This window comes from Moschus berezovskii, chromosome 20, assembly GCF_049115385.1.
Source record: "Moschus berezovskii isolate FMDL1 chromosome 20, NW_MosBer_1.0, whole genome shotgun sequence".
Classification (NCBI taxonomy): domain Eukaryota; kingdom Metazoa; phylum Chordata; class Mammalia; order Artiodactyla; family Moschidae; genus Moschus; species Moschus berezovskii.
This window is the reverse complement of record NC_142479.1, coordinates 20184885-20202797: the sequence shown is the minus strand read 5'-3', so window position 1 is coordinate 20202797 and position 17913 is coordinate 20184885. Positions and strand designations below refer to the sequence as shown.

Below are 17913 nucleotides of genomic sequence, written 5' to 3'. Positions count from 1 at the left end.
TTCTACCCCCTTTAAGGGGGACCCCCTTAGTCCCCTCAGCCTACAGCAGCCACTTGCCCACTTTCTGTCGCCAAGACTGGGACCCCTCTAAGTATTTCACATAAGTGGGGTTACACAGGATTTGTCTTTTTTTGTGACTGGCTTATTTCACTTAGCATAATGTCCTCAAGATTCACCCGTCTTCCACTGATGTATAGATCATATTTGCTTATCCACTTGCCCATAGATGAACACTTGGATTTCAGCTATCATGAATAATGCTGCTGTGAAAATGGGTGTACAAATATCTTGAGTCTCTGCTTTCACTTCTTTTGGATATATACCCAGAAGGGAAACTGCTGGATCACACGGTAACTTGTACTTTTATTTTTTTGAAGAACTGCTGTACACAGTGGCTGCACTACTTTACATTCCAAACGAAAGTGCACAAAGGTTTTAATTTCTCTACATCCTTGCTAATACTTGCTATTTTCTGCCTTAAAAAACAAAACAAAACAGTAGTCATCCTAATGGGTGTGAAGTCTTGTGAATACTAGCTTGACTGTTGCATATTTCATGGAGGGAGATGCTATAGCTTACTTAAACATCCTTCTGGATGTTTCCAGTTATAAACAATGAAACTTAAACATTTTGATTGTTCTGGGCTGAACTGTCTCCATCCCCCACCCCTGCCAATTTCATATATTGAAATCCTAATGCCCAGATTCTGAGAATGTGACTGCGTTTGAAGACAGGATGTAAAGAGGTAACTAAGTGAAAACAGTCACCTGATGGTTAGTTAAAATGGTTCCAATGAGAACTGACTCATTGGAAAAGACCCTGATGCTGGGGAAGATTGAAGGCAGGAGGAGAAGGGGACAACAGAGGATGAGATGGTTGGATGGCATCACCAACTCGATGGACATGAGTTTGAGCAAGCTCTGGGAGTGGGTGATGGACAGGGAGGCCTGGTGTGCTGCAGTCCATGGGGTTGCAAAGAGTCGGACGCGCCTGAACTGAAGTTAAAATGTGGTTCTTAGGGGTGGCTCTGATTTGGTATGGCTGGGGTTCTTACACAAAGAGGAAGTCTGGACACAGGTACAGAGATCCACACTCATTCCCACACAGACCTAAAGAAATCACTTACGAAACCAGATTTGGCTTTGAAGTCCACTCCTTTTACTTATGCTCCAGCCCTTTATTCGCTTCACAGAAGACACATCGTGAGTGCAGGTGCTGTTCTAAAATCATCAGCCATTCACTTGCAGGCTGTACCGGGTTTGGCCAGGTGTGCAGCCTGGTCTCCTCGAGCATTTTGTGCCCAAGGTTGGCAGTGAAAATACAACCCAGAACTTCCCTGGTCCAGTGGTTGGGAATCTGCCTGCCGGTGCCAGGGACACGGGTTTGATGCCTGGCCCGGGAAGATGCCACAGGGCAGGCAAGCCCTCGCACCACAGCTTCTGAAGCCCAGGTGCCCACGCTCCACAACAAAGCCAGCACAGGGAGAAGCCCCGCGCACTGCAAGGAAGAGGAGCCCCTTTCCGCCGCAACTAGACAGAGCTCACGCACTGCAAGGAAGACCCAGTGCAGCCAAAAATAAATAAATGAAAATTTTAAAAAAAGTACACTCCAACCATGTGGCTGTGGGTGGACAGAACTGTTAGCCAGAAGGCCCCACACTTGGAGCAATCTCACTGTGGGGGGTGTGTGTGGTGGGGAGCACCGGGCACTGTCCACTGGGGCTCAGAGGCTCACAGACGGGCGTGGGGGCCTGCACTAAGTCAGCCGAGAAACAGAATCATAGGCTGCTCATTCTCACTTCTCCCGGACGACAGTCTTCAGTGGGGGGGAGACACTGGGCGAAGCAATAAAACCAGCTTTAAAACGGTGCCTCCCGACAAATCAAATCTATTTTCTCAGATGCTATCAAATATAACAGGGGGAAGAGCAAAGTCAAGGTAAGAATGGAAGAAGGGGTAGGCAAGCCAGACACAAACCTCCGAGGGACTGGCCTCGCTTCAAAATCCCTTCTGGAGTCAGGGCCCCCTTGTGTTGCTAAGCAACCGAGCCTGAACAAACAGGCTCCCGGGGCCTTCCCCTTCTGCTCCCCATTTCCGCAGTCAGCGCCTGGGAGAGAGCTGGCCCTGCACGGTGACTGCTCCTCTGGCAGGGAGCTGCCCTCTCTCCCCCAGGCACCGGGATGAGGGGAGTAGGCGATGCTAGTCTGGACTGGGTGGGGGGGTGCCTTCACCAGACCTTTCCCCGGCCAGGCAGGCTTGATGAGCCCCCAGACACCTGCTGAGACCAGACACACCACAGCGGTCTGCCTCCCGTGCACCCCTTGAGCGAGACCGCCAGAAGATCAACTGGTTTGTTTGCACACAGAGCCATCACACTTGCACATATGGCATTGCAGACCCAGACCCTGGGCCTCGACGAGGATTCTACCACCTGGGGTGCGGGCCAGGGGTGGGGTGACGGGTGAAGCCTGCTGGGTACCATGCAGGTAAACTTGACATCTGTTTCACACCCATTATCTTATTTTCTAAGAGGTTTGCCAAGTCCTTATTTTGAGCTGAAAATGCCTAATGGTAAGAAAAACAGTCTCCCTTCTGTGTTGGCCAGGTTTGGGTACTGAAGCTCAGATCCCCTTAGGAAATAAGTATTTTGAATTTAAAAAAGTATTTTCAATCCCCACCCATCCCCGTCGCCCTTTTCACAGTGTTTAATTGCGTCCCTCTTTGCCTTCTTATGCTTCAGCGTTTTCTGACGCTGCCCTCCTAACAGCTGCTCCACCCTGGTGAGCGAGGAGGAGGATCTGTGTATGTGTTTTGGGGGCAACCATTGTCGTAAAGAACAGAGCTCTTTCCTCCACAGAGCGGTGTACAATGGGCCTCGCAAAGACCTCCTGAACAGATAAAGCGACAGGGCGCAAGAAAAATTCTATTAACACTTTACAAAACAGTACATCTAAGGAGTAGCTAGAGAGGAAAGAGAAAGGGGAAAAAAAATCAATATGAATAAGTCCCCGTGCTTGGGGGAAGAAAACTTTTCAGTGATTGCAAAACACTTATTAATTCAGAGAAGCCATCAATGCGATAGAAATCTGGCAGAACAGCAAGAGCTGAAACTGGAAGAATTTGAATATACAAAGACTGAATAGAATGAAAAACACGGCCTCACATACGGGGCTGTTTCTCACGGTTCTATGTGAATCAAACAGAAGCGGCTTGTGTGAGACTCCATCACACAAGGACATGAAGGATACGGTCAAGGGAGCTGGTATTCAGCCCCAGAGACAGCAAACCGGTAACTGTGTCTGTCTGTCTCTCCTTCTTCTCCCTCTCTCTCTCACACACAGAGGCAGACTGCCTGGCTGTGCAGAGTTCAGCCTGCAAGCCAGGCCTCGTTAACAGAGCTGGAAGAACACAAGGGAGTTGGCAGGCGGGTGGACAGGGGCATTTCTCTGACTTCAGGGAGAAAACACCACTATCCCTGGTGGAATACAGCTTCAAAGGCCCCCACCCTCCTCGTCATGATCAGCACTGGTGTTGGTTTCGTGTTGACGGTGCCCTCACCAGTCCGTACAGATTTCTTTGTATATACCAGAAGTGGGGGCCCACAGGCCTAGTGGTCCCGTGGGATCCTGCGGTGGGGATCAGGGGAGGAGGTGTCTGAACCTGAGCGTGTTTGTCCCATGTCCTGACACCTGCCTGATCTGTCTGGGGAGGAGAACAGTGTTCCAACCTTGAGATCTGCCTTCCAATAACTTCAGGCAGGTATAAAACACAGCCCTGACAGCCTTGACGGTGTATCTTTGCAAATGAAAAAGCAGGGCAAGTAACTCTTAAGGGAGCTGCTTGGGGATGCCCCTGTTGTCGTCTGACACCAGGGGGTCGTGAACCTGTAATCCCGACCCTCGCAAGGCTCGGATGACACTGTGACCGCCTCAGAGGTGCTGCATGTACACCCTGCCCCATCTGAGAGTCAGTTCTGGGGGGCCACGCCGTCTCTGAGGCATGGGGATTGCGCAGGGCGTCTCTAACCTCCTCCCCTTCAGAACCCAGAGAACTGGGTAAAACACAGACTCCCCTGGGCTTCAGCCCCAGGCTGTCTCATTCAGGAAGCAGCGTGTGCATTTCTAACAAGCACGAGCTGTTGGCCTGTGGACCCCACTTTCCATGTGCTGCTCTAAGGGAGGAGAAACAAGAACAGAAGTTAAAGACAGTGGACAGAGCGGCTTCCTCCTCTTTGCACACACTCGGGGCTCAATACATGAGCCGAATTTCTCTCACAGCGGCAATCAAGGCACATCAGCTTGGCAACCGCCATCCCGCTCTGTTCCCTGTCTCTCGGACATTTATCCTCCAAGATCCTGAAAATGACGACAGCAGAACCACGACGGAAAAGGTGACAAGTAGAGGGACTTCCTAGCAGTAACCAAGCTGTCCCTGGCACCCAGTGCAGGAGAAATTTGGACTCTACTCCGACGACAGAAACATCCCTTCTAACAGACTCCAGCTAATGGCTACATCATTAGGTCAGCTCAGCTGTGATCAGAAAATCTAATCAATTAACTTTACTTTTATGTGACATGTATTTATCAGGTATGCACTAGTTGCAAAGTATTAGCCTAAGTTCCAAGTAAGAGGCAAATTATATAGGTTCATGGTATACGGATTGCATTAATGACCCCCACACCCTTTATCTTGAAATTCTGTATCAACAGCTCTGCTTTCAAAAGAGGCAGAGTCTATCTCCCCATGCTGTGTATCTGGACTTGACTTGCTGTGGTCAGTGAAAGAGCTGGAGAGGATGGTATGCCAGTGGAGGGCCTGGCCTTGCGAGGGTCTCCAGGTTCCAGTTTGCCCTCTCTGGCATCTCTCTGCCATCACCATGAAACAGACATGGCCAGGCTGGCCTCGGACAGGATGGGAACACGTGGAGCAGGGTCAAGTGCCCTCAGGGGCCCTGGTGAGACCAGCCTAGATGGGCGGGCAGCTGGGCAACCCCAAAACAAGCATGTAAACCCGGCCAAGACCAGCATAGCCACTCCCAGTGCCCCCTACAGACTCCAGACTTGGGGAATAAACAGTTCATCTCTACCACAGAGGTTCAGCGGTTGTCTCTCAAACAGCGTTCTTGCGACAACAGGTAACTCACACATGGTCCCTGCTCTCTCTCAAAAAAACTTGTAGTCTATAAGAAGATACACAGGCAGTCTCAAGTAATATCAGACAAGGAAGAAAGACAGGGGAAGGGGTGGAAGAGGAAGGCGGACGATGGACCGAGTATTAACCCATCGAGTCCACCTTCCAAGTGGAGTTCAGGTATTAGGGGGTGAAGGGACTGCTTCTACATCTCTCCCCTGCAGCGAGGTTGGAGACTGAGATCCTGGAAACGCCAAAATAAGTTGGCAATACGCTCCTCAGCAAATAAGCACCATGAAAATCTCTAGTCATTAGCACTCAAGTCAGTGGGTGATGCCTCTCTAATCCTAATTCATTTAATGAATGAGCGAACCTTCTCTATAATGAGCCGAAAGATTTACTGTGAGCAGACGTTCTTGCTGGGTGATTTCAGAAGTAGGCAGAAGATGCTGGCCATATCCAGAGGGGAGATGTTAGCCCGCCCAGCTCCTACACTGCCTGAAGAGAAAACCTTTCAAGTCACGGGTCAAAGCAGTGCCTTGCAAAAGAGGTCAAAAGTTCTGCTGGCCAGGTGGGTTTGCTGAAGGTTGGAACCCCAGGCGGTGCCCTCAGACCCCTGGCGCTTCTGCCTGTGGTTTGGCTCTACAAGCACGCAGCAGGTGAACGACGGTGACCTGGGGATGCAGAGAGCTTGGTCCCAGGAGAGGACGAAAGAGCTGCTGGTCAATAACTCAGCAGGTGCCGGGCCACAGCTGAGCGTGGCAGGTCACGGTGTGGCACAACGCACAGGCAGGATCCGGGTTCCAATTCCAGCTCCACCAGAGGCTCACGGAGGACAAGGCACCTCCTTTCTCAGCCCTTACATTTCTCATCTGTGAAAGCAGGAAGCTGGATGGGATGGTCACTGATGACCCATCTGCAGAGATTCTGCCCAGGACCCCGAGATGGACCGCGGAGCCTGCTGGGACCACAGCTGGGAGCATCTGATTCACCAGGGGCCCTTCCAAACCCCCTGCGCGCTGTGGAATGTTTGCTGTGGCTGGCCAGCATGCCCGGAGAAATGTCCCACCCCCTCCCGGCACACACACACACCACAAACCACACGTATCCAGAACAAAGCAGGAAATGGCACTTCAAGTGATCCTTAAATTATCTGGTCAGACACAAGGAGGGAGAGGGAAAGGAAGAGAAGAGGCCCAAGCTCTTCAAACTCCCCCAGAACAAATGCCTTTCATGTTGCTTCCTGCTCCCACTCAAACACTCCAAGCGTTCGTTTCAATAAACGCCCATAAATGCGATCCCACGACACTACAGTGTGCGGAGTTTAACGGGTCTGTGGATGCTCTATAAACTCCAGGCCCTGAAGTCAAGAGGGTGGAGTGAGTCTTATAAACTAGGCAGGCCTGCCCAGAACAGAGTAGCCTGGGATCCAGGCTGGAGACCTAGGTGGCCTGATCCCCGGGAGCATTTCTGCACAGGGGATGGCATGGCTCTGCACTTTTGCCCAAGAACTGGGTGAGGGAGTCTAGTTTATGGAAACGAGACATCTCAGCATGCTCCAGCCTTGACAAGAGTAAGGACAGTCTATCTTCAATCACTGCCCAAAAGGAAGAAAAGAGGAGATAAAGGAGCAGGCAGGGAAATCCCATCAGCTCACGCTGAAATCCAGATCAGTAGTTTTCAACCTTGACTGCTCACCAAAATTACGTAAGGAACTTAAAAAAAAAAAAATCCCCGTTGCCAGGGTCACAACCTGACCAGTGAAATCAGCCTCTGGGGGGCAGGGGTTGGCAGTGGAACGTTTACAGCTCCCCCAGGGATTCCAGGCGCAGCCAAGGCTGAGAAACACTGTCCTACTGGGTAAATACAGCAGAGTTGAGCCTTCATCACAGCGTATGTGGGTGGAGATGGGCCCTAAATATAAAGGGGGCGTCACCTGGATCGTCAGCTGCCTGAAGCCTGGCTGCTTGTCCCCTGCTGGATCCGCAGGCCCTGTGCCACAGGTGGCTTTTGGGGGGCTCTCCTCACCTCGTCTTGGTCTTAGGACAAGACAGTCAAAGTTCCGTTCTGTAAGGAGCCTCAGAAGGGCCAAAAACTGAACACAGGACTTTAAGAAACCTAAAGAAACTGCTGGATTTTTTTTTTCACCACCATCAATAATATTTTCACTTGTATTATTGCTTTGGACTGCACAACAATCCCTGAAGGCAGGGATTATTACAAGCTCTCTGAGCCTCAGTTTCCTCCCTGGTGGGCCTGGAGCTGGGCCCAGGACTCCGCAGCTGGTGGTGTGAGTCCGCATGCCAGCCGGGCCTGCTTGCCGCGGCTTAGGCTCCAGGACAGCAGGCACCCAAGCCCCTGGGCCCCCAAACCCCCGCTCGGTCCACTGACTCCTGGGAGGCTGCAGCCAGCGAGGTGCTGAGTGGGCTAGGCACTTCCTTCATTCCAAGACTCAGAAAATTCTAGTTTGCATCCACGTGAAGTTTTCTCTATGTTGACTCAAGCCCATGCCTTAAATAAGTAACAAGGCAAACAGCCTGCTTAGTTTCTCCCCAATTCTTTCTTTGGTAGTAAAACAGAAATTGCATTTGCCATTTTAACCACTTTTTTTGATAAACAATTCAGTGGCATTAAGGACATTTCCTAAACTCTTCATGGAAAGCTCCTAAGTCTTACTATGACCAGAATGTTCTTTCCCCATTGGCAAGACTCTTTTACTGGCCCTATTTTTTTCTACTTTTAATTATTTTTAAATTCATTTTCAATGAATTCTTTAATTCATTTTCCCACTAAAACAAAAAACAAAAACAAAAAAACCCTGCCATGTTCATCAGAGAGCAGCTGTGAGTTCATAAAATGGACACTTGCCATAGACATTAAAGGGTGTGGGGTCTCTATTCTGGAGATTCAGACAGTTTACCAACATAAAGGCAGGGAAAACGTCTTGCTCAGGGATTCTGATTCCACACGTAAATATCAGAGTCTAGGCTACGAAATGTCTTTCCCCTGAAATAATGATGACTGTAATAGCTACCATTTACTGGAGCTTAATAGCAATTCGCAAAGCTCATTTAATTATCACAATAGCTCTGAGATAGATATTATCACACCCATTATATAGGTAAGGAAACGGTGGCTCACTGCGATTAAGTGACTTGCCTAGGATCACGGACACAGCAAACGGTGGAGTCGGGATTTAAACTCAGAGGCACGCCCACATCTGTCTCCTGGTCTCCCTTGACTGCGTTCTATTTTTGAATCCCCAGGGCCCCGTGTAGCTGCACTGTCTCCCGAGTGAACCAACAAACACTGCCTTAAAACTCTATCGAAAAAGTTCAGAGAGGTGATGAGGTAACCAAGGCAACAGCTGTATATTGCCTCTGGCAGGCTCGGGAGGAGAAAGAAGGGGTGGAGGGAGACCCAAATGGAGAAGGAGGCTGAGGGGTCTCTTCCTTCCAGATGGGTGATCTCGAGAACCCCTGAGCCCACTTGTCCACTCTGCAGTCACAGAGCAGGCTGGGGGCACGGCTGGAACGGGCAGAGGGGTCCCAGAACTCAGTCCTCAGGCTATCAGAGTGCACACTGGGCACTGGCCCCGAGAATGCTGAGTCCTGCTTCCTGGAGCTGTGAAGAGGCCTTCAGGTGGTGGGTGGTGAGTGACTAATGGGCAGGACACGCCCATCACAACAGATTGGTTGAATGTCACTGCCCCCCCCTCCGGCAATCCCCTGCTGTGGGCACCTACACATACCCCACACTGTCCACTGGAGGAATAAGCCCAACGCTGTGCGACTCCTCGCTGCAAACGGGCCACGCTCAGGGCCAGCCGCTAAAGAAACTAGCGTGTCCTAGGGGGCGCAGTCCCAGGAAGCACCTCTCAAATCCGAGCATGGCACGCAAGCGCCTGCCTGGACAGCCTCCAGTGGAAGCGGGGGCCCAGGCTGGGCCCAGCACCACCCCAGAGGGCAGGGCCGGAGGCTCTCTCGGGGGATGTCCCTGCCAGGGTGAGACAGGCAGCTGCAAAGGAAGGGGGTGGTGGGAGAGGGACCAGGCCGGGCCGGGTGCGAGCTGCCAGAGGAGCAGCAGTTGGTTCTGCAGGCCTGACAGCTGTCACGCGGAAGCGGCATCTGGCCTAACGGCCTCTCGAGCGGCGGCTTCGCGAGGCGGCGGCGAGCGCAGGAAATCCACGGCCCGTGTGCGGCGCTGGCTGTGAGTGCGCGTGCGCGTGCGGGCGGGCAGGCTGCCTCCGGCTCCTTTCCCCCAGCCCAGCCTCTCCCCATCAGGCCGCACCTACCGTGAAAAAGGCCCAAACCTGCCAGCTCCGGAGGAGACAGGAGGGTCATTAGTGGAGCACTGATGTGCTGTAACACTCTCCTGCATTCCCATTAAACAAATACTAAACTGCTAATTGCCAAAATAGATCTCCACGACTCTGACCGAACAGGGAAAGGGTTTATAATTACCAAGTGTGAAAACACGCAGCCTGTAAATAACCACCTCATCTGTCCTAATATGGGCTGATATTGATGGGCATGAAATAAACATCAGGACCAAATGGAAAAATCACCCGCATCTCCTGTGGCCAATCCAATCTCGAATGGTGACAAGCGTGGCTGCAGTCACTGGCTCGGGGAGGGAAGAGGGGAGAATGGACTTGGACGGGCTCAAAGAGTCTAGGTTCCAAACCCGATTTTCCATCCCTTGGGCTTTCGGCATCTTCTTTCTGCCTGATTTGATGAAGACTTGATGATGGGTGATTTGATGATGGGATGGAAGGCCGGCCTGCACCCCGGAAATGCCCAGGCCCAGGGCCCTCTGCGACAGGCCTTCACGGCACATTCTGTCCTGCCCCCTTGAACAGACTGGCTGGCAAGGATGGAGAATCAGGGGGACAGAGAGTTTTGCCAAGGGGACACGTTTATTCACGAACCAGTATCTATCAAGGTTATCCTATCTGGCCAACACAAAGAGTTGGTCGTGATGCATGGAAAAAGAGAACTGGGGTTTAAAACCACCTCTGGGCTTTCTGACACCCCATGTCACGCTACCGTTGGGATGGCAGGTAGACGAGTCTGAAAGGGAGAGGGTTAGTCGCTCAGTCGTGTCCGACTCTCTACGACCCTCATGGACTGCAGCCTGCCAGGCTCCTCTGTCCACGGGATTCTCCAGGCAAGAATACTGGGGTGGGTTGCCATTCCTGTCTACAGGGGATCTTCCCAACCCAGGGATCAAACCTGGGACTCCTGCATTGCAGGCAGATTCTTTATCATCTGAGCCACACAGGAAGCCCATAGATGGGTCTATCAGATTCCAAAGACCACCCTTCCCCCGACTGCACCTGAGGAGGGGGAGATGACCTGCCAGAGGTCAGAGAAATGGTCTCCCCTTCACTCGCCACCAGCCTGTGGTTCTGAGGGATTCAGCAGGGCTTATAGTGAATGACTGAAGCCGAAGACAGAGGTTCCCTTGGTCTCAGAATCAGTCCTGGGAATTAGAAGTGACCGGGGGTCCCTGCTCCCCTCCCCACCTGGAGCAGGCATCCATTCTCCCTTTCTGGAGCTTCAAAGACTCGCAGCATCTCTGCCCAATCGATCCCTCGGTCGGATTCAGGAGCAGCAGCACTTAAGGGGCCTGACATAGCAGCTCCCCGTGACCGGAAGCCCAGCTGTGGCACACGCAAGAATCCCTCCAACCGCATGGCGCCAGACAGCTGAATCAGGGCAGCAAGCAGCACCCAGCCCAGAGCTTCCTAACGGGGCTCAAGGGTGTCTCCAGAAGCTCTTCCCCACTGGGCCACATGAGAGCCAATCTCCTGGGCACCCTGGTCCCTGAAGTTGCTCCCAGGGTCCTGAGCCAAAGACCCCACCAAACGTCAGCATAAGGAAGGAAGGTCTGAACTACAGACAATTTTTAGAGGAATTCTACACTGCCACGTTTAAATTCCCAAAGCATCTTCAAATAATGGCTAACAGAACACTACTGAGAACAAAGTTCACGTGTGGGAACCAAGGTGAAAGGACCTATTCTTTCAGCAAGGCTACTTCCTGTTCAGAGAGGGTCATAAATATCCGAGCTGGAAAGGCCCAGCACAGTCATTCTGCAGAGGAACAAAGTGGCTCTCAGCGACACTGGGCAAACTGAGAGCGGGGGTCCACAAAGCCCGGTGGGCATCAGGACTCCTGGGTTCAAATCCGAATCCACCACGTCCACCTCTGACTGTCCCGGGCAGGACTTCTGGAGGCTCAGTCTCCCTGCATGAAACGGGCTGATGATCACCCCAGCCCCGAGAAGCAGAAAGAAACATAACGCTCAGGGAAGTACTCAGGTTGGTGGTAAATGATGTCCCTTGCTATGGCCAGTACTCGGCACACACAGCACCTCAACAAGGATCTGAGGGCTGGAGGAAGAGGGTTCGTGTCCATAACCGCAAATGCCAACTCAGTGAGGATGAGCGAGGGTCACCCTCATGAGGGCACCATGCTTTCCGTGCTGTGCTGTAAGGAACTGGACGCAAATAAACCATTTTTAGAGAGCAGGTGGAATGGCAGAGCTGACCAGAGCACACGCTGCGGCAGAATATTCCTCACAATAAAGAGAAACAAACCACTGGTACTCAACATGGACGGATCTCAAGGAAATTACACTGACTGGAAGAAGTCAGTCTCAAAGGCTTGCTCCATCCCATATGATCCCATTTCTGCAACATTATCGAAATAAGGAGATTATAGTGATGGAGAACGGATGAGTCTGCCAGGGGTTAGGGGTGGGGAAATGGATGAACCATTACATGAGGAATTTCACTGCGGTGACGGGAACACTTGTGCATCTTGACTGTGATCATCATCACTTAAATCTATACATGTGACAAAGTTTCAAAGAACAGCACACACACACACACACACGCGTACCTGTTAAAACCGATGATGTACCAGTATCCATTTCCTGGTTTTAACAATGTGGTGTGGTTATGGACGAGACGATATTATCATCATGGGAAGCTGGGTGAAGGGTGCACAAGAGCTTTTTGTACTATTTTTACAACTTTTTGTGAGTCCTACACTATTAAAAAATAAACATTTAAAATAGTAATTTTAAAAACCACAAGGGGGCTCATTATATCACGAAACTCAGTGGCAGATCAGTTTATAATGCAAATAATTAGGCCCTAATTTCTCCTGATTTGGATAGCGTGGGCACAAACAAGGTACACCAACAGGAGGAAGAGCTAGCGCCTGCTCGCGTCTGCTATTGGGCACCGGCGCGAGCTACGCTGACCCAGCACTCTGTGGCCTGCGTCTCCGGGCCCGGAGTCCTGACTGCCCCGCCTCATCTGCCACCCTGGCCCTCAGGACACTTCACCCCACAGCTCTGCACACGCACAGCGCCTGCTGCAGTGACTCACGCAAAAATGACTGCACCGTAAGTGCTTGCTGACTGACTTTCACAAAGACTTTTGCAGGATAAAGAAAAAACAATTCAACTAGAAAAGAACCTCGAACCCGGTGGTTTCCATCTTTCCTCTTTTAAGCTCTCCATTTTTTCTCTTTTAGGCTATCAAGGCCTTCTCTTTCACTTAGGTTCTGAAACAGATCTTAAATCTTTGGAGATATTTCATACACCAAACTGTATTTATTCCTACTTCTGAGACGTGGATACGTATTTACCAACACTCGCCATAACTGTGAACGGGGCTTTGGGCAGACGGGGTGGCCTGGGGCAGAGTGAACCTGGTGCTCTCCAGGAGTCAGCACATTTGCCGTTTCAGCTTGTCCCCATGTCATCTGGGGTGGGGAAACCATGACACTCGACAGGTTTTTTGATGTAATAATGAAGTCAATCTGAAGACCACACGCCTTCCTCTTGACCCGGAGGTTGGACACCTCTGGCCTGATCTCTGAGTCAAGATCTGACCATGACGCAGATCTCTGCAAATGAATATTGACAGAATAGCCAACCTCCTACTTAATCCCCTAGCCAAACAACTCCCTGAAGGGGGAAAGAGAAGAGAGAGGGAAAAACCCTCATCTACCCTTAAAAAAAAAAAAAAAATACCAATTCAAGCTGCTTCAAGACCCAACAAGCATGTTTTTCTTTCATTTATTTCTACATCAGCACTCTGAAGGCTACAGATCTTTCTCATTTCAAGAGCTGTCAATCTGCCTTAGTGCCATGTGTTTCATCTGGTTCAGGTAAAGAGGAATTACAGAGCAGGCAAAGGAAACAATGCACCGCCATCTAACGTAGTCCGGCAATTCGAACTGGGACCAGGGTAAAAGGAAATTAAAGACACATGACAGGCCACACCACGTCCCTGTGTGGAACCCCAGTGCCCACCCCTGCCTGCCCTCCACTCGCAAACTCTATGATTTGACGAAGTCTTCACCTCTTTGCTGAAAACTGTACTATTTGTTGTACCCTAATTCTTCAAATCATTTATACATGTTGCACAACTCATACAGTATTTTGCTTTCTGAAGCAGAAAAACCTCTTAGCTGCTGGTAAACTGTCAGGTGCTGTTACTTTAAATACCCCCATGAAACAGCACAGAAGCCGGCAGCACATTGCTGAATTCACTGCTGCTGCTGCTGCTAAGTCACTTCAGTCGTGCCCGACTCTGTGTGACCCCATAGACGGCAGCCCACCAGGCTCCCCCGTCCCTGGGATTCTCCAGGCAAGAACACTGGAGTGGGTTGCCATTTCCTTCTCCAATGTGTGAAAGTGAAAAGTGAAAGTGAAGTCACTCAGTCGTGTCCGACCCTTAGCGACCCCACGGACTGCAGCCTACCAGGCTCCTCCATCCATGGGATTTTCTAGGCAAGAGTACTGGAGTGGCTTGCCATTGCCTTCTCCGGCTGGATTCACTACCCTTCCCCATATAAACGAACAGAGACAAATGCGTGCCACATGCCAGGCTATGAGAAAGCCTCACCCCATCGAGCCTAAGGGCTCCATTACCAGGGAACTCAATAAATAAAAGGCAGCCCTAATCTCCTCCTCTCGCGGGCCTCCTCTGCCAATGACGATGCCCCATGAAGATTGCTGGCTAATTCATTTACATTTCTTTTTGTTTTTAATTAAATTGCTCCTCGACTGCTCAGACCTCTAATTTTTCCCTCTTCAGCTCCAGGGCTGGGGATTTCTGAGAGAATGACAGAAATGCCTCTGAAGGTCTCAGGGGCTGAACGGCACATAGGCTCCTGCCCCTGACTGTCACAGGTGGACCACAAGGACCTGGCCACAGGCTCCAAGAGCCCAGGGCATCGAGTTCCTTTGAGATACTAAAGGGACACCCCCCGTAGCCGACACAGACAGCCACCACCAATTTGAAATTAAACGTAAATGTGAGAAGGGACCCGAGATACTTTCTTCTGCCAAATCCCATTGGCGTGTAGACACCGTCAGAATCTAGATTTATAATAATGTATGTGTCCACAAGTGGTGCTTATCGGGGCCCATGGGCCTGGGCCCCAGCTCGGCAGCAGGGACTAGTGGGAAAATCCAGAGGCTTTGGAGGTAGACACCTCAGATTCCAGTCCTACCCCTCACTGGCTGGTGGCCTTGGGCAGGTGACTGGACTTCGCTGAGCCTCTGAGTTGGTGCCCACCTCACTGTGCCTCTACGAGCATTAAGACAAGTTAACTCCTGGGCGGCGTCTTGGCTCACAAGGAGCACCATCGAGCTGCCACCCATCGTCATGGCTGCTGTCGTCATGGCCGCCTCAGAGAGTTGGTCAGGAGAGACGTCTAACTTTGCTCATTGTCCCAGAGGCCTTTCCTCTTTCCCTGCTGTCGATGCCAAGTGAAATTAAAACTAGCAGAGAGACTGGCTTTTATTGAGCAAGCAGGACCAAGGATGAAATGACCTGCCTGGGCTGGTCGCTTTCTCAAACGTCCGCCCAGCCCTCCCTGCCACACACGGGGCCCCACCATGAGGGTTCAGGAGGATGGAAAACCAGCCAAGACAGACAGATAGGCAGGCTGGCACGAGACGGCTTCTGCCACCTGCCACCAAACCTTCACCAGGCAATGCTCTTCCACTTCCAAGTTCTGTGGAAAGAAATGAACTCGCTCACCCTCTGGACCCGAGTCTGAAGCCCAAGGCTAGTCCTGACCGCCTCCGTGACATCCTGCAGCTGGAGACAAGCCACCCGGTGACAAGCCCTCCTGAGGCCTCAGGCTTCCGTCCTAGGCCAGTTACAGGAGAGTCTGTCAGAGGCAGCGGCCCTATCTTTAGAATTCATTCCTTCATTTTTTCAAATTCAATCAACACATATTTACATATGTGCATATCATAAAAGGCACAATGATTCTAAAATGAGGAACACTTGACTCCTGAGGGTCTGGGGGCTGCACATGGGAGGGGAGCTCTAAGGGAGGTGCAGCCCCCATAGGGCGTGCACAGACATTCTGTAGTCTTTAACCATTCATTCCTGCCCTCCGGGGTTCTGAAAACTCAGGTGAGAACTCACTCACTTGGCCAGAGGAGACAGACGGTTTGTGATGGAAATGGCAGGACCGCATTTGAGGTAAGAGGCCTGATGGGCGTGGTGCTGGAGCAGCTGATCTGGGGAGACATCTCAGTCAAAGGAGCAGGGCAGGGAGACGGGAGATGGGTGACGGCCTGGGCCAGGTGAGCCGTGGAGGGGCAGGGCCTCCGTCTGGGCTCTCCTGGAAGGAACTGGAAGGAGCAGAGTTCCATCAGGAGGCCCACCCTCAGGCTTGGCTGAAACCAACCTCTCTCAGCGGACTGGGAGGAGATCTCAATGCTGGCTGAGGGGTCAGGAGCTTAACACTGTGAGGCCCACGGTCACAGGGCGGGTCAGAGGCATAGCTGGGGGTTAGAAGACTGCAGTGACTCCAGGAAACGGGTCTCCCTGACCTAACAACGAGGCAGAAAGGAACCTGCCTCCTCAAGGCACCCCAGATCCAAGGAGCATCCCTCGTGGAGAAATGACACCATTCTGAGCTGACAAGGACTGCAGCCCCGGGGCTGGGAACGCCAAGGATCCCCATCCCAGGGCACGCACAGGAAGGAGAGAGGGCTGTTCCTGCTCAACGAGCCCTTCTCCTGTCTCTGAGGGGGCAGGCAATGGGACGGGGGTGGCAACTCAACATAGTTGAGTGAGTGGATCGCGTCTCCACTCCGCATTCTATTCACTTGCGGTTCTGTTTGTTAACTTGCATTCCTTGCTCCGTGGACCAGCACTCTCCGGTCTGCATGACCAGCGTGTGTTCCCACTGGAGGGGACGTTCCCTGAGAGCAGGGCTGTGTCTTCTCCACCTTCCAGATCATCCTGCTTGCTGGACGAATGCCAAGTACGTCTCCACTGCACTTCCAGGGGAGTGAGACTGGAGACAGGCAGAAGCAGGTGACAGCTGACCCAGGGACTTAAATTGCCTGCTTCTCATCCCAGTTCATGTGCTGAGGGTTAGTGCCAGAGAAAAACACAATGTGCCACAGACCTATTTTGTGCAAGTTATTTACAGATGCATGTACCTGCCCCGGCCAGCTCAAGCAGCTTCAAAGCTTGTGTGATTGTTAAAACTGAGAATCAGATGGAGAGCTCAGTTAGTATTTAGAACCTCACACCAGTGGGGCCAGGGCTTATTAGCATTTTTCTATTCAGGGTAGTAAAAACTGAGAGGACCTTGTGGGGATGGAGTCAACATTCCCAACACCACCCTCCTGCCATGCCACCTCATCAAGAGGGCCCCAGAGGCCTGGGCATCCTCCACACCCAGGACCATCCACACCAGCTTCCGAAGAAGCCAAGAGGAAACCCTACCACCCAAGAGGCTGCAAGTCCCACCAGCTGAGACAGAGGCAGGAGAAGAGACAGCAGCCGCCAGGGACAGAACAGCAGCGAGTCAGCCCAGTTTAATAATCAATGGGCAGTCCAGAGAGAGACAGATACTGTGTGATATCACTTATGTGAAAGGCGCCCAGTTGTGTCCGACTCTTTGTGACCCCATGGGCTATATACAGTTCACGGGATTCTCCAGGCCAGAATACTGGAGTGGGTAGCCTTTCCCTTCTCCAGGGGATTTTCCCAACCCAGGGATCGAACCCAGGTCTCCCACACTGCAGGCGGATTCTTTACCAGCTGAGCCACCAGGGAAGCCCGACATCACTTACATGTGGCATCTAAAACATGACACAAATGAACCTATTTATGAAACAGAAGCAGACTCACAGATGTAGAGAACAGACTCGTGGCTGCTGAGGCGAGGTGGGGGGGCAGGGGAAGATGGACTGGGAGTTTGGGATTCGCAGATTACTATATATAAAATGGATAACCAGAAAGGTCCTACTGCCTAGACAGGAAACTACTGGTTGGCCAAAAAGTTTGTTTGGGTTTTTCCATATCTTACAGAAAAACTCCAATGAACTTTTTGGCCAACCCAATATAGTCAATATCCTGTGATAAGCCATCATGGAAAAGAATGTAAAAAACAGTGTGTATATAAATATACCTGAATCGCTTTGCTGTACAGCAGAAATCATGCATGCTTAGTCACTCGAGTCTTGTCTGACTCTTTGCAACGCTATGGACTGTAGCCCACCAGGTTCCTCTGTCCATAGGATTCTCCAGGCAAGAATACTGGGGTAGGTTGCCAAACCCTCTTCCAGGGGATCTTCCCGATCCAGGGATGGAACCCACATCTCGCTATGTCTCCTGCACTGCTGGTGGACTCTTTACCACTAACGCCACCTGGGAAGCCCGAGTCAATTATACTTCAGGAAAAAGAATAATCAGCGGACAATCAGCCAATACATGGCAAGC

The 17913-nt window shown here is 51.4% G+C and overlaps 1 protein-coding gene across 7 annotated transcripts in view; it reads right to left on the bottom strand.

Annotated features, from left to right (window-relative positions):
- MSI2 (musashi RNA binding protein 2) overlaps positions 1-17913 on the bottom strand; it is a 402467-nt gene that overhangs the window by 140775 nt on the left and 243779 nt on the right. The window lies entirely within an intron of this gene.